The 27,270-nt window shown below is 42.1% G+C and overlaps 1 pseudogene; it reads left to right on the forward strand.

Moving 5' to 3' along the window:
• The first annotated feature begins 3,433 nt into the window (after positions 1 to 3,433).
• Positions 3,434 to 26,096, forward strand: LOC111956045 (alpha-2,8-sialyltransferase 8F-like; annotated as a pseudogene).
• Positions 26,097 to 27,270: the final 1,174 nt, after the last annotated feature.

The following is a 27,270-nucleotide window of genomic DNA, read 5'->3' on the forward strand; positions in this document are numbered from 1 at the left end:
TACTTTTCAATACCAGCCTAACCACGAACACCATTTTTTTTAAATGATAATTTGTGCAACTTTAAATAACTTTATTCAAATAAATTCTAATTTGATTCAAAAATCTATCACAATCGCAATTGAATGTCAAATGTGTAGCCTACAGTTCAAGAATGTTTACTTTTCCCCTCTTGATAAGAAATTACCATGTTTTAGTAGTACAAGTAAAATTATAGGCCCTTCACTCAAATGTGCTCTTTGTCACCTGGGGCCAAAGGGCCCAAAACACAAGTCCATTTTAAGGGCTAGTCAGCCCTCCCCTTGTTTAGGACAAAATGTATGTTTTTGCAGACATGACTGTAATATACTATAGTATTCACTGTAGTGTTTTTGTTGACTTTACTGTATTGTTTTTGCATACACGACTAGTTACTATAGTTTTCACTATAGTGTTTTGCGGACATGACTAGTATACTGTAATATTCCCTGTAGTGTTTTTGCAGACAMAACTATTATTTACTGTAGTATATTGTAGTAACACCTGCCATCTAGGGTTGAGTTGTTTATTTTTACAGGGACAGTGCACATTAATCAACGTTTCAGTAAAAGTGCCGGTTTTAGCCAGCCGGCTAATTTTCAACCGCAGTCCCTGGGCAGGTTATTAAAAACAATTACAATAACAATACAGACAATGAGAAGTGAGCACATGTCGAGCAGCATAGAACAAGCAACAAGTAGCACGCAGACAGAGCAATAGCACAAAAAGCAACAAAAGAAAATACATTAAAAAGCAACAGTGTTTCCCCACCTCACAAGTTACAGACAACATGGGAAGCGACAATACACAGCTAGGGATTATGTTCACAAGTTTGATTGGCCTTTAGCCATGTCTTCATGTTTTTTGTGAAGGTGCGATGGGTGGTGCTGTTATGTGTGTCTGATGGCAGTGTGTTCCAGACATGGGAAGCTCTCACAGAGAAAGAAGTTTAGGAAAAACACCTTTAGTCAAAGGGAACTATAAAGTCACCTCTCATGGCAGACCTTGTGGATCTGCTGCCATGGGTTTGGGTTTTCTATTTAACAAAAGTACTYAGTGGAGGMGGAGCCAGGCCATTTAGGATCTTGAATACAAGACATGCGTCGGTGTATTGCATAAGATTTTCCCAACTCAGGAGCTCATGCTTTCTGAGGATGTAACAGTGAGGGTGGCTATTGGACTTTCTATCAAGCACTTTGAGAGCCTGTTTGTAGACAGACTGAATGGGGTTTCATGTTGTACAGCAAGCTTGGGCCCAAATAGTCAAGCAGTATGTTAAGTGGGGGAGTATCACAGATTTGAAGTACAGTTTTGCTACCTCTGTATTCAAATAATTTTGTATGAATCTGAAATTAGCTCGGTTGAATTTAGTTATTTTAGTTACCTTTTTCACCTGCTTTTTAAAAGAGAGGTTGGAATKAAGTATGATGCCAAGGTATTTAAAATCYGATACCYCCTTGAGCTTCTCCCCTGACACATAGACATCTGGCTCAGTGGCATCAGTTGCCCTCTTTGTGAAGAACATGCAGACTGTTTTTTCACATTGAGATGCCAACGTGAGTGACTGAGCCACTTTGTAACCTGGACCACTACAGTAGTGAGTTCTTGTGCATTTTGCTATTTGCAAGCACATATATCAATGTATCATCTGCATACAATTGAACTTCAGACCCGGTACAGACAGAAGGCAGATCATTAATGTACAGGCTGAACAGGAGGTGCCCCAGTTTTGACCTTTGGGACACGCCCACATCATAGCTGAGAGTGGGCGACAGCTCATTAATCACTCTGACACACTGGGTTCTACCTTCGAGGTATGATTTCATCCATCTCAAGGCATCGGAGGAAAAGTTGAACTTGGACAGTTTTGTGATGAGAACCTCATGGTTAACAGCATCAAAACCTTTCCTCCAGTCTAGAAATACAGCCCCAATAACGCCACCTTTGTCTATCTTGGACTTCACATTTTCCAGAAGAAAGCAGTTAGCCGTTTCTGTGGAGTGTTTTGCTCTGAAGCCAAACTGCATGGAGTGTAATGTGAAGGGGCTGTTGTTGAGGTGGGCAATTAGTTGCTCTGCTACACACTTTTCAATAACCTTCGACACCACAGGTATTATACTAATGGGCCTGTAGTTACTAAAGATGGCCGTTATTATGGCCGACTTCCAGACCCTTGGAAACACCCCCTGACCAATAGATGTGTTGGTGACCTTAGTAATGGGGCCAATGAGGACTCTTTGTAGTTTTTAAGAAAGGTAGAGTCCAGCTCAAACACATCTTTGACTTTAGAGTTCTTTAGTGAGCTAATCACCTTGTRCACCTRTGACTCAGAAACCTCCCTTATGATGAAGACAGGTTGAGTGTCATTCACTAGCGCTGAGTCCAACAAACCAGTGGAGGGGTTCTGTGTCAGTACCTTGACAGAGTCAACAAAGTAGGAATCGACTGCCTCCTGTGTTAGACTGTCATTCACATTGATTTCTAGTCTTTTTGCAGTGTTYCTATGGCCTTTCCCTGTTAACTTTCTTAGATTCTCCCTTTGCTTCACCAATTATATTGATAAAAAGTTTGCCTTGGCCTGTCTGATTTCTTTCATCACCTAATCTCTCAACATGGTAAACCTACGTCTGTCATGTTCTAATTTGGACTTCAGGGCTGTTTTTAGAGCATGATCTCATTCTTTCATCAGTATTCAGATTTTTCCATTTAGCCATGGAAGAGTGCTCTTTTGGCCAGGTTTGGATTTGATTTTCTTTAGGAAGGCATTTATTGTAGTCTGGATTGTGAATAGAAAAACCTGACCATCAGTTTCCACATCTGTGTAGGACAAGACATCATTCCAGTTAATTCCCTTAATTGCGTTTCCAAAATCATTTAATTCACTCTTAGGTATTCTGAGCTGATCAGGCTTTCTAACAGTAGAGGTTAAACCTGTTCTTGGAAAGCTTTCTGGCTGTATGTGTCAGATTATGATCAGACAGCCCAGTAACCATATTGAATGATTTAGTCACRCTCTCTGGTTTATTACTGAACACCAGCTCAATCTGTGTTTTAGAACAACAAGTCATCCTGGTCGGCCCTTTAACTAGCTGTGTAAGAACAAAGGTATTAGTGATCCGTTTGAGGGTTTTCCTACAAGACTTGTCTTCATAATTAATGTTAAAATCTCCCATTAAAATGACACCTTTCCCAAAATCACATCCCTAAGCATTTATTAAACTGATCAAAAAACACACTTTTTGTGGGTGGTCTATACCTTCCAATTGGTGGGTGGTCTATACCTTCCAATAAGGGTAAAGGGCATTTGGGGAGACAGTGTAACGATTAGGCCAATACATCCTAGTTCATTATCACATGACCAATCAATTTGTTTACATCGGATATGTTCTTTAATCATCACACCCCCTCTTCCTTCAATCCTGTCTCTCCTGAAAACATTGTAGCCAGGCACAATCAAAGCAGCATATGGAGAGTTTTTATGGAGCCATGTCTCTGAAAGGCAGAGGAAGTCACGGGTGGAGTCTGTGAGAAGATGTTGAATTTTATCACTTTTTGGAATGGCACTGCGAATGTTCAAGTGCCCCCCTAGTAGTCCCTTGGGTTTAGCTCGCGGGTCCCAGATTACTCGAGAGTGATTGACATATTGAAAAAAGTWACATTTTCTGTGTTTAGGCCGTTTTGATTAGGGACAATTCGGTAGTGCAATTAACTATACCTTCCGCTTGCACTGGATGCGGGGAACTAATTAAAAACATGCGTGGGGATCGCGTATAGCGACTTGGATATGTTTGGAGTGTAAAATGTAATCTTGGAGCCGGGTATGCGAGAGAAATCATGGGACCATAGCGCTCACCCACTTCCGCGGTGATTTGAGGACGCAGCCATCCACTGCTTTCAACTCCGGTGAGTATCGCTTGCTCAGTGGTGTTCGGCCCAGGGTTGAGTTGCACATCCCCGGAGAGTCGGACTTGTACTTGTTACTCATACGCGATTCAGTCGAATAGGGAGAGAAGTAGACTTGGCCATTATTCAGAAAATGGTGTGGTGTGTACTGTCCGCTCTCGTGGAACGGTGAACCAATGTGTTTGTCTGGGGTGTTGGCATTCCCCGGCAGTAGATTGATTGTGTCATCCCAGCAAGGACGCAATGAGATTATCGGTAGAGCAGCTACATCATTGACAATCGTGGCAATGTACTGAAGATAAAACGCATAACTGCGTTTTAAATTTTTGCATGAGTCACTTAGCTGGGGTCGGCGTACACCGGTTTAAGATAACATAACAGCATCTGGAGGAGAAGCGGCACCTGCGCACCACCCTCCCTTCCGTCTGCAATCTCACAACTACGCCAGTTACTGTTTAAAGAGGGGAACACCTTAAYCAGAACAAGACGCAGTGAATTATTGTAATGTTTGTTTCAATTAATCCCGTAAGGGATGGGTTGCCAATTGGCGATTTGACACGAAAATATAATTGATACATGCATTCATTCACTCACAGGTTTGTGACAGGCCATCTGTTGTTTAACAGTTCTGATCAATGCAACAGACCAGACAACACCTTAGCAAAAATAGACAATTTTATATTACAATTGTAACATCTCAACGTTACAGGTTCTAGGCCCAATAAAGGGAAACAGTACAGAGGTAGATATAAATAACAASCAACGTTTATTAAACCTTAAAGGAMWAGGTTTGCTTGTTTGACACAAACYTACATTAACAAGAGTACACCGAAATGAGTTACACTACAGGACCAAAAGTATGTGGACACTGCACATGGGGATCTTAMGCTCGTGTGCGGCTGCTAGGCCATGGAAACCCATTTCATGAACAATTATTGTSRTGACGTTGCTTCCAGAGGCAGTTTGGAACTCTGTAGTGAGCGTTAGATTATTTTTACGRGCTTCAGCACCCGGCAGTCCCGTTTCTGTGAGATTGTGTGGCCTACCACTTTGCGGCTTAGCTGTTGTTGCTCCAAGACATTTCTAATCCACAATAACAGCACTTACAGTTGACCGGCTCCAGAAGMGCAGAAATTTGACAAAACTGACTCGTTGGAAAGGTTGTATCCTATAACAGTGCCACGGTGAAAGTCACTGAGCTCTTCAGTAAGGCCATTCTACTGCCAATGTTTGTCTATGGAGATTGGCAGGTGGTGTACTCGATTTTATACACCTGTCAGCAATGGGTGTGGCTGAAATAGCCAATCCATTAATTTGAAGGGGTGTCCATACTTTTGTATATATGGTGTAGATCTGTGACTTCCACTAGATAGCTTTCTGAAATACTGCGTTAAGAGATTCAGCTTGCCAAGTTCACAAGACGATCAAGAACAGTGATAAACAATATTATACTTCTGATGGTAAAGAAAAAAAACATGGATATTTTAGACATACAGTTGAAGTCAGAAGTTTACATACACTTAGGTTTGAGTCATTAAAACTCGTTTTTCAACCACTCCACAAATTTCTTTACACAAAACTATAGTTTTGGCAAGTCGGTTAGGACATCTACTTTCTGCATGACACAAGTAATTTTTCCAACAATTGTTTACAGACAGATTATTTCACCTATAATTTACTGTATCACAATTCCAGTGGGTCAGAAGTTTACATGCACTAAATTGACTTGCCTTTAAACAGCTTGGAATTTTCAGAAAATGATGTCATGGCTTTAGAAGCTTCTATAGGCTAATTGACATCATTTGAGTCAATTGGAGGTGTACCTGTGGATGTATTTCAAGGCCTACTTTCATACTCAGTGCCTCTTTGCTTGACATCATGGGAAAATCAAAATAAATCAGCCAAGACCTCAGAAAAAAATTGTAGACCTCCAAAAGTCTTGGTCATCCTTAGGAGCAATTTCCAAATGCCTGAAGACCACGTTCATCTGTACAAATAATAGTACGCAAGTATAAACACCATGGACCATGCAGTCGTCATACCGCTCAGGAAGGAGATGTTCTGTCTCCTAGGGATGAACGTATTAGGTGCGAAAAGTGAAATCAATCCCAGAACAACAGCAAAGGACCTTGTGAAGATGCTGGAGGAAACGGGTACAACTATCTATATCCACAGTAAAACGAGTCCTATATCGACATAACCTGAAAGGCCGCTCAGCAAGGAAGAAGCCACTGCTCTAAAACCGCCATAAAAAAGGCAGACTACGGTTTGCAACTGCACATGGAGAAATGTCCTCTGGTCGATGAAAAAATAGAACTGTTTGCCATAATGACCATCATTATGTTTGGAGGAAAATGGGGAAGCTTGCAAGCCGAAGAACACAATAAATCTAAATTTTGTGCACTTCACAAAATAGATGGCATCATGAGAGAGAAAAATATGTGGATATATGGAAACAACATCTCAAGACATCAGTCAGGAAGTTAAAGCTTGGTCGCAAATGGGTCTTCCAAAATGGACAATGACCCCAAGCATAGTTCAAAGTTGTGGCAAAATGGCTTAAGGACAACAAAGTCAAGGTATTGGAGTGGCCATCACAAAGCCCTGACCTCAATCCTATAGAAAATTTGTGGGCAGAACTGAAAAAAGCGTGTGGGCGAGCAAGGAGGCCTACAAACCTGACTCAGTGTACACCAGCTCTGTCAGGAGGAATGGGCCAAAAATTCACCCAACTTATTGTGGGAAGCTTGTGGAAGGCTACCTGAAACATTTGACCCAAGTTAAACCATTTTAAAGGCAATGCTACCAAATACTAATTGAGTTATGTAAACTTCTGACCCACTGAGAATGTGATGAAAGAAATAAAAGCGGAAATAAATCACTCTCTACTATTATTCTGACATTTTACTTTCTTAAAATAAAGTGTGATCCTAACTGACCTAAGACATGGAATTGTTACTAAGATTAAATGTCAGGAATTGTGAAAAACTGAGTTTAAATGTATTTGGCTAAGGTGTATGTAAACTTCTGACTTCAACTGTACCAAATGACTTTACTTCAAGACAGTCACCTCATTGAAGGGTGCTGCCAATAAAATGCCTGGACGTCAAACCAGCAAAGCCTCCAAACAAGCCAACTGAAAACAAAAGGACATTATTGCAGTGMCTTTACATAATGAGCACCTTGAATATTGTTGCATTTTTTTTAACTCACTGACGGTCAAATGAGTTTGTGATCATGCTGTCTTGAAGAAATGTTCAGGGTGGGGTCAATTATTCTGAAGGGCATACCATTCAGAATAATCGACCAAACACCTAACATTTCTTCAAGACAYCATGATCACAAAATGGCTGCTCACAGAAATGACGTCAACTCTTATCTTGCACTGACCTTAAGCACACTCAATAGACTTTATATACGCCATATACATGTACATTTAAAACAAAATATTTTTAAACTCTGCATCGTTGAGAAAGGTTTGTAAGCAAGCATTTCACTGTGAAGTCTACASCAGTTGTATTTAACGCATGTGATACTGTAAATACAATTTGATTTGATGACCAAGGGATGCTTTTATACATTTCATAAATCTACCTCTAATACGGGTGCCCAGTAGGGTTGAATATTTTCCAGGTATTTTACAAATGTTCCATCCCTAGAATAAATCCCTTTTCTCCCAGTAACCCGGTATTTCCTGCCAAAACTGGAAGTGTCATTCAAAAACATTATAAAGCATATAACTAGGCCTATATCTGGATTTGATTAGAGCTTTGATTGAAAATTCAAGCCTGATGCGACCTTAGCCTGATGAGCCCTACATTAAATACATATGAGCCCTACATTAGACATTTAATGAGKCCAAGCCCAGAAAATCCCYAGTCATTGTGCCCGTTATCCAATACACATATGATATAGGCTACTGCACATTACACGCGACAGGAAAACATGAAAGCCTGTAGGTTTAGCTAGCTATATGCTCTCTTGGTTAAATAAATGAAACTAGCTCCAGTAGGCTAATCTTTTTCAATGTGAACTGTATTACTGTACTGTATTGTATTATATGGACTGGATTTACGCACTTTGTTCAAACCATGATAAAGCAGGGAGAGAACATGCGATTCTGGTGCAACCCATGTGGCCTACAATGTTATAGGCTAGCYAATTGGATTTTAATTTTGAAATATAATAGGGTAAATTTGTATAGTTACTAGGCTGACGCATATACCTTTCATAATATTTCTTCTGTTATTAGCCTTCCACCTCTTTCACTCTCTTGTTGCTTCATTCCTCACTCACTTTCAACAGTTAAATTAAATAAGTTCCGCTGTCTTCATCATTGTAATGACATCCTTTAATAATATAGAACTAGAGTTTGATGTAGAAGGCTTTCACTTCTCTTCAAGAAGATTGAATGGTTGTGGGTCTGAATAAATAACTGCTATTGCCTYCCGCCATCGCGAGTTCGRTCTTCTTTCAAACTACCCGTGAGTTGTATTYGCTGGTGTATTTAACATTCAGCTAACAAGAGCTTGCGTRCCTCTTCGAATTGTCTATTGGTATAAGAAATGCTAAAAAATGATGTCCAGCAAGCAATTCTAGTAAATATTTTCCTGCATGGGACTCTACATGGGACTTCAACGCTAAGGAGCATTTTTGAAGAAGAGAGGCTAGCGGAGCACAGGTGCATGCGTATTGCGCAAGAGATAGGTTATCCATAATAAGCTTCTATCTTTAATTAGCTAAATATAAGGCTAATACTGCATTGAATTAATTACCTGAAAGAGTTGGCTAGGACATCAATATATAGAGCTAAATATCAATTTAGAACAGCATATTTCAATACGTTGGAAATAATTCAGTATAATAGGACTATTTGGCACCTTTTAGAAAAATGCTAGCATATTAGCATTCTATTTTGACACAATTTGAATGGAGTTGATGGAGAGAAAGACTGGAAAGCCAGATGGAGATGGGTTGATTAGACGTGCATTCAGTCTTTATACCTATTGCTGTAGGAAATGCAGGCCCACCCCTTCAAATTAGTGGATTCAGCTATTTCAGCCACACCAGTTGCATACAGGTGTAAAAAGAAATCGAGCACACCAGCCATGTTGCTCCTAGACMTTTCCGCTTCACAATAACAGCACAACGGCTCAGACGAAAATTGGTAGGCCACACAAGCTCACAGAATGGGATCGCAGGGTGCTGAAGCGCATAGCGTGTAAAAAATCATCTGTCCTTGGTTGCAACACTCATTACTGAGTTCCAAACTGCTTCTGGCAGCAACGTCAGCACAATAACTGTTCGTTCAGGAACTTCATGAAATAGGTTTCCATGGCCAAGCACACAAGCGTAAGATCACCATGCGCAGTGCCAAGTGTCGGTTGGAGTGGTGTAAAGTTTGCCGCCATTGAACTCAGTGGAAACGTGTTCTTCGGAGTGATAAATCACAATTAACCATCTGGTGGTTCGACGGACGAATCTGGGTTTGGCGGATGCCAGGAGAACGCTACCTGCCTGAATGCCCAGTGCCAACTGTATAGTTTGGTGGAGGAGGAATAATTGTCTGGAGCTGTTTTTCATGCTTAGTTGCAGTGAAGGAAAATCTTAACGCTACAACATACATTGACATTCTAGACGATTCTGTGCTTCCAACTTTGTGTTTGGGGAAGYCCKTTTCCTGTTTCATCATGACAATGCCCTCGTGCACAAAGCAATGGTCCATGATACAGAAATGGTTTGTRGAGATCGGTGTGGAAGAACTTGACTGGCCTGCACAGAGCCCTGACCTCAACTCCATCAAACACCTTTGGGATGCATTGGAACGCTGACTGCGAGCCAGGTCTAATCGGCCAACATCATTGCCTGGCCTCACTAAAGCTCTTGTGGCTGAATGGAAGAAAGTCCAACATCTAATGGAAAGCCTTCCCAGAAGAATGGAGGCTGTTATAGCAGCAAAGGGGGGGACCAACTCTATATTAATGCCCATGATTTTGGAATGAGATGTTTGAGCAGCAGGTGCCCATACTTTTGGGCAATAAATCTCGGTAACCGGGTTCCCACKATTTAACTCTAGCCCAAACGGTTTGGAGGCTGCAAACAGAAATACAAGCTAATATATTGATAAAAGACACCTTGTACTAGAGAGATTTACATGGTTATCAAAACATCACGCCAGGGTAAGCCGACACGAAACACAGCCCTTATTTGAAGTGTTCCTAAAATCCCCTATGGGAGAAATGAATGGTGGAAAAACGATTGAAACCATTTCCCTGTTTGACTGCTAGGTTTGGTTGGTATTATGACTCCTACTGTGGTACTCTATATACACACCCACACACACACACACACACACACACACACCCTCTCCTCCCCTCCCCTCCAACTCCTCCTCTCCTTCCAACCTGGAGTCAGGGGAAAATGTAAAATAGTACATCTAAATCCGGTACACTCCAATTAGTATAATATGTTACCTTTTTGTATGGTATGTCTTAATTTGTGAATGTCCATCATCCATTTTGTAAGATATGTTACGAATTACAGTTCATATGATGTTATGAATAGCAATTTGTACAAATGTCAGTATACACATTGTTACAAATTTGCAAAACYTATGATATATTATGGATTTTAATTTGTTGTGGCTAACGTTAGCTAGTCAAGGGGTTAGAGTTAGGGGTTAAGGTTAGGCGTAAGTTTTTAAAGTAGGTTAACATGCAAAGTAGCTGGTTAATTAGTTGCAAAGTTGCTAATTGGGTTGGTAAACGTTCACGTTATATGCCAAGCCATCCAGCCCGACCAACCACCCTACTTTCGTATTTGACTTAAGTAACCTTCTGTCTTATGTAACCATACCAAACAAAACATATCATAGTAATTTAAGTGTCTCGGAATTATGTTACGTATAGTCTAGGAGACCCAGGCTGCTCCTCCCTCCCTCTATTCCTCCCTGATGGAGAGTGTCATTTGTCATTCAGTCTGTGACCTGTTGTAACAATGCGTTACCTGATTCTATTCATTCTGGTCTGCTCTGGAACTCTCCTGTCCATTACGCTCATGGACTACTACCAACACCAAAGGTACGTTTGTATTTTTTWAAATGTCATCTTTATTTAACTAGGCAAGTCAGTTAATTTAAGAACATTCTTATTTKCAAAGACGGCCTACCCCGGCCAAACCTTCTCCTAAACCAGACGACGCTGGGCCAATTGTGCGCCGCCCAATGGGACTCCCGATCTCGGCCAGTTGTGATACAGCCCGGGATCGAACCCGGGACTGTAGTGACTCCTCTAGCACTGCCTTAGACCGCTGTGCCATTCAGGATCCCAAAATGCTGTCTATGCGTGTGTGTGTGTGTAATGGAGAAATATTAAGAGGGATTTATACTGAACAAAAATATAAGTGCAACATGCAACAATTTCAAAGATTTTACAGAGTTGCAGTTCATATAAGAAAATCTGTCAATTTAAACATTCATTAGGCCCTAATCAATGGATTTCACATGACTGGGAATACAGATATGTATCTGTTGGTCACAGATACCCCCAAAAAAGATAGAGGCTTGGATCAAAAAGCCAGGTTACCATCATTTGCCTCATGCAGCGCAACACATTTCCTTCGCAAAGACTTGATCAGGCTGTTGATTGTGGCCTGTGGAATGCTGTCCCACTCATCTACAAACATGCTTAATGGGTGATATGTCTGGTGAGTATGCAGGCCACGGAAGAACTGGGACATTTTGAGCGTCCAGGAATTGTGTACAAATCCTTGCGACATGAGGCCTTATCATGCTGAAACAGGAGGTGATGTCGGCGGATGAATGGCACGACAATGGGCTTCAGGATCTCATCACGGTATCTCTGTGCATTCAAATTGCCATCGATAAAATGTACACATTTCCAGTGTTCTGTTTGTGACACTCAAGGTGCGTGTTCATGGTCACTAGATTTGAAGCTGAATGTTATGAATTATTCTCGTATCTGTTGATAATGCTTGACGTAAAACGACCGAGGATACAATGATTATTCACTATTACGTTGTATTGAGAACAACATTCTGTGAACACTGTGTGATTCTGTTGCAGCTGACAAAGTCACTATCTTTTTATTTGGGTTTCACACAAGCCTCCCGGGCCGGTGTTTACAGATTATTTGGTGCTGTCTAATTAGGATATGYAGGGCCTGTCTCGAAGAGGCCAGTTAGAATTTTTTTCTGCTTCTGGCTGCATCACATCTGACCGTGATTGGGAGTCCCATAGGGCGGCGCACAATTGGCCCAGTGTCGTCCAGGTTTGGCTGGGGTAGGCCGTCATTGTAAATATGAATTTGGTCTTAACTGACTTGCCTYGMTAAATAAAGGTTGTGTATAATAAATAAAATGTTGTGCTGGTGGTGTCTCCCTGTTGCAACTTGTAATAAACCAGATAGAAATTTGATTGACTTCACCAATGTCCGCTCTCCTCCCACTGGGCAGAGAAGTCAGTTCAACATCTAGATTTACATTTGGATGAGTTGTCAACTAACGTGAAATCAACCAAACAAATCACCATGCCATTGGATTTAGGTTAAAATTTGAGTGAAAAAAACCCATCCCTGATGTTGATGACTTTTTGCAAATCTGTTTTCCACATTTCATTCAGTGTCATCACATTGCATTTTTGTTGAAATGACATGCAAACAACGTTGATTCAACCAGTTTTTGCCCAGTGAGCTTTATGTTCACCTGGAAATTCATTTGTGTGTGTGTGTACTTTATTTATTCCAGAGGGGAAGTTAGTTTGTAAAACAATTTGTGTGTGGTACCCTGCAAACCATGACCCATTTGTGTATTTGACATGATTCAAAAGTAATGGAGTCTGTTGCCTATGTTGTGAATGGTTGCTGTCCATACAAGGACCTGTACATTGCTAGACATGATCGCCTTGTCGACCTGGTTCTATTGTCAACAAAGCAGCAAGACAGAATTATTAACCCAAGTTTTCAAATTTTACATCTTCCCAAAGAAACAACCGGTAAAGGGATCTGTGCATTTGAACAACTGTAAAAATACACCAATTTCACTTTTGCATGTAAAAACAGAARCACAACCGCTGCACATGCTGTCACTGTTTTTGATTAGCCTACCAAAAMTAATATTTTTAGAATGAGCAGCGCGCAGCCAGGTCCCATCGTGACACAAACACAGGGAAAATGCAAACAAGCGACAAGTGAACACAAATGATCTAACTGGGGATAGCTACCTAGCATAATGTCACAAGCACGATGAGCTCGCCGTGGTGTTTTTGTCCTACCAGATCCGTGAAAATGTCCTAACAATTGTATCCCTCTGTACTTTTGACTGTTAGTGGATGTTCAGGTCCCAGGATACTAATGACTGTAATGATTATGTATTTACAAGTTAATTGCAATTTCCTCTTTAGCGCCATCTGTTCAGTACCTGATAAAGCAGACCCAGAAGACCTGGGCGTTCATTTCAACACCCCCAGGAAGGTCCATTTTATTTTGTGCTGTGAAAATATGGTGAAATGCTGCAATCTCATTGCTGCAGTCACCCCCTATAGCAAGCAATGTAATAGCTGGCTATGCAATCCAAGCACTGAGCGACAGGCCAAACGCCTGGAGCCGCTGAAGGCAGAGCAGTGGGTAACTGAACAGCTTGTTTTGAACAATAGATTTTGGAAACCGTAAAATGTATACAAATTAACCACACTTCTATGTACATTTTAAACATAAATCTTGAATTATATTACTATATATTTTGTAGACCTATTTWTTTWTTTTWWWWMRMCMSGGGYYWKRCRSTSWKAACCGGATGCAGTTTTATTCATAAACGTTGCCCGCTCGGCCCTCGATTTAGTTCGAGGGAGCGAGTGAAGAACTTTGTTCYCTTGTGGGGTCGATATGACCCACAATTCAATGCAAACTGTAGTCACGTGTCAAACTCGACACGCGCTGCATTCCAAACACATAAAAGACACACCCTCAGCCCCCAAATTAAGTGGACACTTATGATGAGTTGACACTTGCAGGGTGAGGAAGGAATTAATGAATTTTTAAATGTACCGCCCTTGTCCGGAAATCTGTCATTCATTCGACCCACGGTTGTGTTTTTATCATCATTCTACACACAAAACACCACAATGACAATGCAAAAACATGTTTTTAGAGCTTTTTGCAAATTGTTAAACTGAAATATGACATTTACATAACTATTCAAACCCTTTACTCAGTACTTTGTTGAAGCACCTTTAGCAGCGATTACAGCCTCCAGTCTTCTTGGGTATGACACTAGAAGCTTGGTACACCTGTATTTTGGGGAGTTTCTCCCATTCCTCTCAAGCTCTGTCAGGTTGGATGGGGAGTGTTGCTGCACAGCTATTTAAGTCTCTCCAGAGATGTTATATTGGGTTCAAGTACAGGCTCTGSCTGGGCCACTCAAGAACATTCAGAGACTTGTCCTGAAGCCACTCCTGCATTGTCTTGGCTGTGTGCTTAGGGTTGTTGTCCTGTTGGAAGGTGAACCCAGTCTGAGGTCCTGAGCACTCTGGAGCAGGTTTTCATCAAGGATTTCTCTGTACTTTGCTCTGTTCATCTTTGCCTCGATCATGACTAGTCTCCCAGTCCATGCCTCTGAAAAACATCCCTACAGCATGATGCTGCCACCACCATGCTTCACAGTAGGGATGGTTCCAGGTTTCCTCCAGATGTGACACTTGACATTCAGTTCAAAGAGTTAAATTTTGGTTTCATCAGACCGAGAATTTTGTTTCTCATGGTCTGAGAGTCCTTTAGTTGCCTTTTGGAAAACTCCAAGCGGGAGTTTTGCATGAAAAGTTTGCATGAAAAGCCACTCCGCCTTTTCATGCGGAGTGGCTTCCGTCTGGCCACTCTACCATAAAGGCCTGATTGGTGGAGTGCTGCAGAGATGGATGTCCTTCTGGAAGGTTCTCCCATCTCCACAGAGGAACTCTAGAGCTGTCAGAGTGACCATCGGGTTCGTGGTCACCTCCCTGACCAAGGCCCTTCTCCCCTGATTGCTCAGTTTGGCAGGGTGTCCAGCTCTAGGAAGGGTCTTGGTGGTTCCAAACTTCTTCCATTTAAGAAGGATGGAGGCCACTGTGTTCTTGGGGACCTTCAATGCTGCAGACATTTTTTGGTACCCTTCAATTGATCTGTGCCTCAAAACAATCCTGTCTCGGAGCTCTAAGGACAATTCCTTCGACCTCATTGCTTGGTTTTTGCTCTGACATGCACTGTCAACTGTGGGACCTTTATATAGACAGGCGTGTGCCTTTCCAAATCATGTTCAATCAATTGAATTTACCACAGGTGGAATCCAATCAAGTTGTAGAAACATCTCAAGGATGATCGATGGAAACAGGATACACCTGAGCTCATGTTCAAGTCTCATAGCGTAGTGTTTGTGCCATCATGTGCATTAGTAGCACAATTTAACTTATTTACATTTTTCTTACACTTGTATGTTGACTCCATAATGATTAAAAGTTTTGGCAGACTTTTCTTAGCGGATGTYTAATCATCGGCAATTGAATTATGGGCTGTTTTAGGCCCCGGAGTGAACAGAATTGTACACTCGCACACTTGATCACAAACGAGGGCTGAGGGGCTTAGGTTGCTAACTTCCCTTGCTTGGCTAATTGTTTGGACCTACGGCAAAGATGGCCACGGGGATTCCCCCAAGGGCATAAGGCGAGGGTAAGTGTGTGTCTTTTACGTGTTTGAAACGCAGCCGCTGCTGCATTTTCGGCATGTCAGACAAAATTATGACGCTAGCTTGCTATTTTTTTTTATAGATAGATGACATTGATTTTAGCTTTGGAAAATTGGCTTAGTCTTGTAGTGAGGGGCCTATAAAACATAGCTAGATCCATAAACATTTTMGGGGGAATTCTYAAATGTATTGGAATAAATGACCAAACTATAAAACTATCTTGGTAGCTACCTGACAGGAGTGCTAGCTAGCTATGTTAGCTTTCTAGGTACATTTAATAGGTTTAAGCTCAACTTCAAGATTTTCACCAAGGACGTTGCCTCTCCGATTATCACTCTCCCTCACTTGGGCAAGGGACATTTTAAGGTATACTCGGATGTGACGATGTAAAACGTCATTCAAGGGCTGAGGGTTCAGGGCCTAGGGCTGTCCACTTTGAGTTTGGACTGCAGCCATTATTTTGTTTGGCCACCATCAGAGGACTCTTCCAATGCGTTCTTGATGAAAAAACGTACCCATACATTCTAAGTTATCATCTGTGTTTTGCCCTCTGGGCTGGGATGTTTTTTGCTGTTAAAATAAATGGTTGAATGTCCATTGGAGTCTTGTACACCCCACTCTCTTACCCGGAGCCGGAGTWCTGGAGTACTGTGTAATTGTCTTTTCATATTAAACCTTATAGACTAGTTTAAAACCTTATCTAGTCATAAAGCCTTTCTGTGATAGCCTTATCGGAGAAGTGACCTGATAAATGTGTGTGTGCATGTGTGTTTTTGCATGCATGTGTGTGTTGCAGAGATGGGTTCTTGAACTCTGTCCAGAAGAGGTTGCAGTGCAGAAGACTGCGAGAGAAACTGGTGACCATGACTACTATGAAAAAGTAAGTGGAGTTTTGATTATTTGATTATACATTTTTTTTATTCRCCACTAGCTAACATCATGGTGTTTGCTAAATCTTCCTGGGGTCTGAGTGAGAGATTCTATGTAAGATGTTCTTTACTGGAAAGTCTGAAAGTCTGATCAGATCAACAAGTTAATCCATCCTGATCCAACAAGTTCACCATCTATATGTCAATTTACATTGTGTGTGTGTAACAAGACCTCACGGTTTGACACGGTTTGAAATCAGTTTTCTACGTTTGTCTAAATGTCATAATTTGACGGTTAAGTTTAGGAATTAATTCCGATTGGTTAAGTAACCTTTTTACTAGGATGGGCTAAATCAGTGTCACATAGTGTTTCTTGGTAGTCTTAAACAAATCTACTTTGAAACAAAGTATACARCTCACACATGGTATGGGCCCAGATATAGAGTTGAAATGTATTCAATTTTGAGTTTACATCCCAATATTACACTTTATATACATCAKAGAKGACTGAAATATAGCAAAACCGTGTCACATAGAAACACTTGATTTGCGGCTTTAAATGAATAAATGTAATTTAACTATGAAATTATGAAAACGTTGAGGGCGATTTGGTCATTWGACTGCAGGAAAGGGTTTTAAGGGTTAAGGTTTGGGAGAGGGTTAAAACAGAAACAACTTGAAGGTTAAGTTTAGGTATTAATTCCGAATAGTTAAGGTAAGGGTTAAGGTTTGGGATAGGGTAAAAAAAAATACAAATTAATGCCTACCACTGGGATTAAACCCACGATTCTCAGAGCCAATGACACAAGACTACTTGATAGTAAGTGCTCACCGCTGCCTCTAGTGGCCGGTATTGACGGCATCTCCCGACGTGGTAGGGACCTGGACGAACGTTGAATATTGCATTGGAATTGGAGTGACCTGGCGTGTTTGTGTGTGTGTGTGTGTGTGTGTCAGAGTGGACATTGCCCTGTTCTCTCAGGAGGTGAGAGGGCTAATGAACTGTCCCTGGAGACTCAACCTCACACACAGAGAACTATACAGGTGAGACACACACCAGTGGAGCCTGGTGGGAGGAGCTATAGGAGGACAGGCTCATTGTAATGGCTGGAATGGAATAAATGGAACTGTATCAAACACATGGAAACCACGTTTGACGCCGTTCCAATTATTCCATTCCAGCCATTACAATGAGCCCGTCCCCCTATAGCTAACTCCCACCAGCTGCCACTGATACAGTTTTCACACACACCTTGCTCCGTCTTGCGATCGTCTCCAACAAACTTACTGTCCTTCCCTCCCAGGACAGAGTTGTGGTCATGCTGTAACGCTTCTGATAGYCTGATGGTGACCAGACAGAACACCAATCAGAACCAGAGTCTGAKTTACGATGCAGAGAAGTGGAGGAAGAGAAAGGTGGACCAAGCACTATGGGACATGCTGCCTCAGGTGTTTGTATGGGTTAGCTCTTCTATCCTTGTGGGGACCACAAGGTTAGTAAAACCAGGAAAATTGTCCCTCATGGGGACATTTCCCACGTCCCCATGAGGACAAAGGCTATTTTAAGGTTTGGGGTTAGGTTTAGGGTAAGGGTAAGGGGTTAGGATTTAGGGTTTGGGTTAGTGGTTAGGGTTTGGATTAGTGGTTAGGATTTGGATTAGTGGTTAGTGTTTAGGGTAAGGGGTTAGTGGTTACGGTTAGTGGTTAGGGAAAATAGGATATTTCATGGAAATAAATGTTATGTCCCCCTTGAGGATAGAATAACAAAACGTGTGTGTGTGTGTGTGTGTAGACCGTACCCTGGAGTAAAGGTTCGTTGAGTCGTTGTGCCGTGGTGGGAAGTGGAGGAATCCTGCAGAACAGCAGCTGTGGAGCGGAAATAGACAATGCTGACTATGTCATCAGGTATCAGCAACAACATTATCAATCAATCAATCCATTATTGGTAGTAATCTATAGCAATGTAGTTCTGTTGTGTAGTTTTCAACTTTGATGTGATGTGAGACTGTTGTTGTTTATAATCTTGTGTGGATATTCTGTGAATGTTGTTTTATCCTGTCGAAACTGGCACCTCTAGTCCATCACTAGTTTGTATATGGCGCTCTTATTCAAATCAAATGAAATCAAATTGAATTTGTCACATGCGCCGAATGCAACAGGTGTAGGACCTTACCGTGAAATGCTTACTTACAAGCCCTTAATCAACAATGTAGAGTTTAAAAAACATTTATTTAACAAAATATTAGCTAAAAAAGTATACAATAAATACTATATATAAAGTAACATTAAAATAACAATAACCAGTCAATATACAGGGGGTACCGAGTCATTGTACGAGGGTACAGGTTAGTTGAGGTAATATGTACATGTAGGTAGGGGTATACAGTTGTTATTTGTTTTGTTGATGTAATGTGGTGTGAATGTTGATGTAATCTTGTGTGAATGTTGTTGTCAGTTGTTTCTAATGTTGTGATTATTGTTMTTGTTGACAGGTTRAACCTGGCTCCTATCAACAAGAGTTATGACGTGGGAGTGAAGACGGACCTCATAACAGCCAACCCTTCCCAGATCAATAAAAGGTATATACTCTATCAATACACATGATCAGATACAGACAAAGAGCTCTATTTTCATGTCATCTGACCGAAGCACCGGTTTCAATCCTAGAGCAAATGCCGTTTTATAAAAACTCCAGGCGGCAATATGGTCAGAAGACATAAAAATATGGGTGGGTGTTGAAAAGTAGCTCATACCTACAGTAAAATATGGTAGTGGATCTTTGATGTTATGGGGATATTTTGCTTCCACTGGTCCTGGGGCCCTTTWTTTTTTCTTGTGTACTTTTTACCTCCTTTTCTCCCCAATTGGTAGTTACAGTCTTGTCCCATCACTGCAACTCCCGTACGGACTCGGGAGYGGCGAAGGTCGAGAGCCATGCGTCTTCCAAAACACGACTCCTGCCAAGCCGCACTGCTTCTTGACACACTGCTTGCTTAACTCGGAAGCCAGACGCACCAATCTGTTGGAGGAAACACCGTACAGCTGGCAACCAAAGTCGCTAGAGTGTGATGGGACAAGGACATCCCGGCCGGCCAAACCCTCCCCTAACCCAGACGACGCTGGGCCAATTGTGCGCCACCTCATGGGTCTCCCGGTCACGGCCAGCTGCGACACAGCCTGGGATCGAACCCAGGTCTGTAGACCACTGCGCCACTTGGGAGGCCCCTGGGGCCCTTAAGGTCAACAGCATCATGAACTTTTCCAAGTACCAGGACATTTTAGCCAAAGACCTAGTTGCCTCTGCCAGGAGGCTGACACTTGGCCACAAGTGGATCTTCCAGCAAGACAATAACCCCAAGCACTAATCAAAATCCACAAAGAAATGATTAAAACTGCTATGTAACCTTTTACATTTTGTTTCTGTTTAAAATCTCTAAGTCTCTAGTGGTCATCCAATACGATTCAACAGTAATAATATTGCGCCTCCAGACTGCCTGAAAACCGCTATATTCTAATTCACTGTCGGTTTGGATTTTCCCGCCAGATTTCTGATCGAACCCGAGGCTGTAGTGGCACCTCAGCACTGCGATGCAGTGCCTTAGACCGCGACACCACTCGGGAGGCCCCCTTCCTAACTCAGTTTCCGGAGAGCAAGGAAACCGCTCATGAGTTCAATGGTGACTTAAAACAGTTACAGAGTTTAATGGCTGTGATGGGATAAAAGTGAGGATGGAGACATTGTAGTTACTTCACAATACTAACCTAAATTACAGAGTGAAAATAAATAATTCTGTACAGAATAAAAAATATTCCAAAACATGCATCTTGTTTGCAATAGTAGTAGAAGTTGAAAAGCTTCAAGTTCCTCAGRGTACACATCACTGACAATCTGAAATGGTCCACCACACAGACAGTGTGGTGAAGCAGGTGCAACAGCGCTTCTTCAGGAGGCTGAAGAAATTTGGCTTGACCCCTAAGACCCTCACAAARTTTTACAGATGCATCATTGAGAACATCCAGTATCACCACCTAGTACGGCAACTGTACCGTCCGCAACCGCAGGGCTCTCCAGAGGGTGGTGAGGTATGCCCAACACATCACCGGGGCACACTGCCTGCCCTCCAGGACACCTACAGCACCCAGTGTCACAGGAAGGCTGAGAAGATCATCAAGAACCTCAGCCACACTATATATAGTGCATTCGGAAAGCATTCAGACCCCTTTATTTTTCCGCATTTTGTTACGTTATTGCCTTATTCTACAATGGATAGCTTTTTGCTTTGTTTATTAAATATATTTTTTTATCAATGACAAAGCAAAAAAATATATATATATTTTTTTTCAAATGTGCAAAAATAATAATAATCACATTTGCATAAGTATTCAGACCCTTTACTCAGTACTTTGTTGAAGCACCTTAGGGAGCAATTACAGCCTTGAGTCTTCTTGTTTATGATGCTACAAGCTTGGCACACCTGTATTTGGGGAGTTTKCCCCATTTTTATTTTCTGCAGATCCTCTCAAGCTCTGTCAGGTTGGATAGGGGGCGTCGCTGTACAGCTAATTTCAGGTCTCTCCAGAGATGTTCGATCGGGTTCAAGTCCGGGCTCTGGCTGGGCCACTTAAGGACATTCCGAGACTTGTCCCGAAGCCACTTCTGCGTTGTCTTGGCTGCYTGCTTAGGGTCGTTGTCCTGTTGGAAAGTGAACCTTCCCTCTGAAGAAGGCACAGTGATGCCGGAACGTTGGTGATTTACCCAATAAATGACTGGGAGTTTATATATATGGAGTGTGCGACTCTCTTTATTTTTATAGTTTGGAAGGTGAACCTTCGCCTGAGTCTGAGGTTTTGAGCACTCTGGAGCAGATTGTCATCAAGGATCTCTGTACTTTGCTCCGTTCATCTTTCCCTCGATCCTGACTAGTCTCCCAGTCCCTGCAGCTGAAAAACATCCCCACAGCTGATGCTGCCACCACCATGCTTCACCGTAGGGATGGTGCCAGGTTTCCTCCAGACGTGACACTTGGCATTTAGGCCAAAGAGTTCAATTTTGGTTTCATCAGACCAGAGAATCTTGTTTCTCATGGTCTGAGAGTCTTTAGGTGCCTTTTGGAAAACTCCAAGCAGGCTGTCATGTCCATTTTACTGAGAAGTGGCTTCTGTCTGGCCACTCTACCATAAAAGCCTGATTGGTGGAGTGCTGCAGAGATGGTTGTCCTTCTGGAAGGTTCTCCCATCTCCACAGAGGAACTCTAGAGCTCTGTCAGAGTGACCATTGCGTTCCTAGTCACCTCCCCGATCAAGGCCCTTCTCCCCTGATTTCTCAGTTTGGCRGGACGGCCAGCTCTAGGAAGAGTCTTGGTGGTTCAAAACTTCCATTTAAGAATGATGGAGGCCACTGCTGCAGAAATGTTTTGTGAACCCTTCCACAGATCTGTGCCTCGACACAATCCTGTCTCGGTGGTCTAAGGACAATTCCTTCGACCTCATTGCTTGGTTTTTGCTCTGACATGCACTGTCAACCTTTTTATATAGACAGGTGTGTGCTTTTCCAAATCATGTCCAATCAAGTTGTAGAAACATCTCAAGGATGATCAATGGAAACAGGATGCACCTGAGCTCAATTTCGAGTCTCATAGCAAAGGGTCTGAATACTTATGTAAATAAGCTATTGCTGTTTTTTTAATCTTTAATAAATTAGCAAAAAATGTCTAAACCTGTTTTCGCTTTGTCATTGTGCAGTATTGTGTGTAGATTGCTGAGATTATTTATTTATTTATTTATTTAATCAATTTTAGAATAAGGCTGTAACCTAACAAAATGTGGGAAAAATCACGGGGCCTGGATACTTCCCCAAGGCACTGTACTTGGTAATAAATAGAGTAGTGCAGTTGTGAAATGGCAGCAATTGTATGTTGTAAGGTGCATGAGTCTTTGGATTGGGTATATAGCATTCTGTGAACTTGGAGATGTCTTTGGTAGTACTGCTGGACTGTAGATGATAGAACAGTTCACCGTGTCGTTAAAGGCTTTCTTTAGGAGTTGATTTACTGTGCTGCCTTCTGTAGTGAGGACATCAGAGTGGGATAGTTAATGTAGCTACCAAGTTAGCTAGCTTGGATAGCAATCTAATCTTGTACCAGGCAGAGAAATTAATGGTCGTTACAACGTTATTACAAGACAATAACTAACATTGCTACCTTTCTGGTAAACGGCATGAATACTTTTATTTCAATGTAAAATCAAAGAATTATACCCAGTGTATACATGTTTTACCTGTTCTGAAGACATTGGAAAATGGAATAGATTTATCTTCTTTTCAATCTTGTCTGTGAGCTGTTATTGCATCCACTATCAGTTTCAAATTTGRCACAGCCWAGACTGTTCAGGATGTTGATARTACGTKATTCCCAGCCGACTACCCATGAGAGCGMGCGTTTCTTGGAAATTGTGTTCAAATCTAGAAAAAAATCTGCATTCTTGTTAGAGCTGTCCCTACAAAACATCTGTACACACATAGTTACCCAGTGCAGCTGTAATTGACCACAAAATCAACCTTTGTGGTCAATTAATTAGCACCCTCTCTAAGGCTCAGTGTTGTTATCCTCACAAGGGATAATCCTCACAGGGGTGCCAATAATTTGACCCRTTTTGAGAATCTCCTAACGCCTCCCCTCGCTTGTCCTCAGATACTCTGACCTCCAGCGGAACCCTGGACCCCTGGTGGAAGTCATGTCAGTCTATGGCCACGCCCATCTGCTTCTCCACGCCTTCTCTTTTGGTTTTGGGACCTCCCCCTGCTTCAAGGTGAGCTGCTACCATGAGATGAGACTAGGTAGAGCCCTGCTACCTATTTTTTTTCATCAATAACTAGCATTTTTAAGAACAACAAAATTTAACTAACATTTGGATCCTGGGAAAGGAGGGTAGATGGTAATGATGTCATTAATCAGTCTTTATTCTGTCCRAGGTGTACCACGCCCTCCYTAAGGCCCGCACCCAACAGAAAGTGGTGTTCTTTCACCCAGACTACCTGCTTAAACTGGACAAGTTCTGGCGTCGCCGCGGGCAACGAGCCCCACGGCTGTCTACTGGTATGATGCTGGCCAGCACTGCTCTGGAGATCTGTGAACAGGTATGTGTGTGTGTTGCCTCAGTAGAGGTTCCCATCCAATCTGAAGTTTCCATGTCCTTGTGCAGGAGGAAAAGGAGGAAAACATTGAATAGGACCGGCACAAGCARACACCCTTGCCTCACACTAGTGCCTARCCCAAAGGGTTCAGACTCCTGACCGCCAACTGTTATCCTGGCCATCATCCTCTCATGGAACTGACACAGGATGTTGACATAGGCAGCCTTGCCTGCATGAGGGCCTTCCAAAGGAGTTACTTACTGTGTCGAAGGCTTTGAGAAGGTCCACAAAGCCCATGAGTAGGTGTTTCTGTTCACTGCACTTTTCCTGAAGTTGGCGTGCACGGAAGATAATGTCCACCGGGCTTCTGTTCTTTCTAAAGCCGCACTGGGTCTCCCAGTAGGAGCTGCCACAAGCTGGAATCTGAACGAGTACTTGAGCTTCAGTACGTGGATGATTGTGCTTTTGTGACACACCCCAGAAGCTCTACAAGCCACCCTCACAGCAGCTGTACAGACAGCTACAACTGGGCTGTCATTCTGCAGGTGGTCAGAAAAAGCGTCTAAAGGACCAATTGAAGACTTCACTAAAGAAGTGTGGGATAAACCTTGCCTCCCTCTGGACTGTTGCTGCGGAACGTTCCACCTGGTGCGGCCTCTGCCATCAAGGAGTGRAGTTGGCTCAGGAAAAAAYGACTGAATGTCGCCTGGCGAAGTGACAGAGAAGACATATGACCATGGCTGCACCYGCCTCAACGACAGCATGCATCCCGCATCGGATTATACAGTCATCAGCGAAGACACAAGCAGTAGAGGATGCGATTTACTACCATAAGAGATTAAGTGTGTGTGTGCGTGCGTATGTGTTTGTATATGTTTCTAAGTCTAGATCTCTCTTTGTCAGGTTCATCTGTARGGCTTCTGGCCCTTCCCTCTGGATCTATCCCAAAATACTTTGCCCCATCACTACTATGACAACGTTGGTCCAAGTCACTTCATGCATGCCATGCCTGAAGAGTTCCTGKTGTTACTACAACTCCACAGCCAGGGGGCGCTACAGCTACATGTTGGACCCTGTACACCCTAACAAGCAGATGGTCAGGGGGCCAGAACATAATTATAATAATTTACACAGTGCAAATTGACCACAACTAAGCCCAAAAATAGGTTGTATTTGAAAATAACAATCATTTCATACCTTGGTTACACTGAGACATGATAACGTCTCTTTTTTAAGCTCCAAAAAATCTCTCACGGGCCGCCTGTTGCCGACCCCTGCKCTACACTCTAACCCCTTCAACTATAACCTACATTTTTCTATTATTTGTTTTATTTAGCCTTATTTTAATGGTGAGTTGACTGAGAATACATTCTCATTAACAGCAATGACCTGTAACCCCTACACCACTATAACTCCAAAGCCAGGGGGCACTACAGCTACATGTTGGACCCTGTACACAGGCATAAGCGACATAAGCGGCCGCCAGGGGGCCCCCGAAACAGAAATAATAACTCAGTTGGGGTCTTAATGTATAGTTGAGTTAGAATAGTAATTTTTTTTGTTAGGGCTCTATTCAATCCATATCCCAGAAATTCAGCATTACAGCGTGATTGAAATTTAAATGCAATGTTCCTGCATTAGCGGAGATTGCATTCACGGTAAACACTGCAGATGTCGTCTCAATAGGAAATTAGCCATACAGATTCAATAGAGYCCTTAGTCCAGCCAGTTATCTAAACTGGTAGTCATCATGGCCTAATACCGATCGGGCACGTGCCCTAGGGCCCTGACCTCCAAAGGGCCCCCATTGACCTTGTTTGTCACTCCGATATCATTAACATGGCATAAGTCATTGCAAAAAATAGTATTGCAGGAAATGTGTTTTAAAACTGCAAAAAAAAAATCTCTGCCCTATGGCAAAATGGGTAAAATTCCAGGACATTAGCTTTAAAACGGCAAGAACTTAGCTCTGCCCCATGGCAAATTTTGTAGAATTGCATGAAATGTGTTTTAAAATTCCAAAGTTTTATCTCCGCCCCATGACAAAATGTGTAGAACTACAAAAAACTTGCTTTAAAACTGCAATATTTTCTCTCCGCCCCATTGCAAAATGTGTAGAACTGCAGAAAACTTGCAACCAAATCTTGCTTAGGGCTGGCCCTGCCTGTACACCGTAACCCCTGTTAATACAACTCCACAGCCAGGGGGTGATACAGCTACATGTTGGACTCTGTCTTTAACATACATCCTAAAGAGTTATTTATACATTGTTATTAGTATGCTGTGGTTTTAAATGTTATGGAAAACATTAAAATGTTCTACTTCTTTTTGGATTTCCTTCCTGTATGGTTTTAATTAATTTATCAAATTATTTATACATTCCCTCGTGTGTGTCACTACAGACCCTGGTTCGATTCCAGGCTATATTGTGATTGGGAGTCCCATAGGCCTGCGCACAATTGGCCCAGCATCGTTAGGGTTTGGCCGGGGTAGGCCGTCATTGTAAATAAGAATTTGTTCTTAACTGACTTGCCTAGTTAAACAAATGTTAAATAAATAATGAGTGCATCCATTGTATGTATGGCAAGTGGCGAATATATATAATACATACACACACATATGTATAATATTTACAGTTGAAGTGGAAGTTTACATAACTTAGCCAATAAATTTCTAATCAGTTTTTTTCAATCCTGACATTTAATCCTAGTAAAATTCCCCTGTCTTAGGTCAGTTAGGATCATCACTTTATTTTAAGAATGTGAAATGTCAGAATAATTGTTGAGTGATTTATTTCAGCTTTTTATTTCTTCACATTCCCAATGGGTCAGGAAGTTTACATACACTCAATTAGTATTTGGTAGCATTGCCTTTTAAATTGTTTAACTTGGGCAAACTTTTTTGGGTAGCCTTCCAACAAGCTTCCCAATAGTTGGTGAATTTTTGGCCCATTCCTCCGACAGAGCTGGTGTAACTGAAGTCGGTTTGTAGGCCTCTCCTTGCTCGCACACATTTTTCAGCTCTGGCCACACATTTTCTATAGGCTTGAGGTCAGGGCTTTGTGATGGCTACTCCATACTTGACTTTGTTGTCCTTAAGCATTTTGCCACAACTTTGGAAGTATGCTTGGTGTCATTGTCCCTATTTGAAGACCCATGTGTGACCAAGCTTTAACTTCCTGATTGATGTTGCTTCAATATATCAACATCTTTCCTTTCCCCGGATAGCCATCTATTTTGTGAAGTGCAACCCAAGTCCTCCTGCAACAAAAACCCCCACAACATGCATGTTGCCACCCCCATGCTTCACGGTGGATGAGGTGTGCTTCGGCTTGCAAGCCTCCCCTTTTCTCAGCAAACCAACATAACAATATGGTCATTATGGCCAAACAATTCTTTTTCTATTTCAATCAGACCAGAGGACATTTCTCCAAAAAGTACGATATTTGTCCCCATGTGTAGTTACAAACCGTAGTCTGGCTTTTTTATGGCGGTTTTGGAGCAGTGGCTTCTTCCTTGCTGAGCGGCCTTTCAGGTTGTCGATATAGGACTCGTTTTACTGTGGATATAGATACTTTTGTACCTGTTTCCTCCAGCATCTTCACATGTTCTTTTGTTGTT

Source organism: Salvelinus sp. IW2-2015, linkage group LG31 (assembly GCF_002910315.2).
Source record: "Salvelinus sp. IW2-2015 linkage group LG31, ASM291031v2, whole genome shotgun sequence".
Lineage (NCBI taxonomy): Eukaryota > Metazoa > Chordata > Actinopteri > Salmoniformes > Salmonidae > Salvelinus > Salvelinus sp. IW2-2015.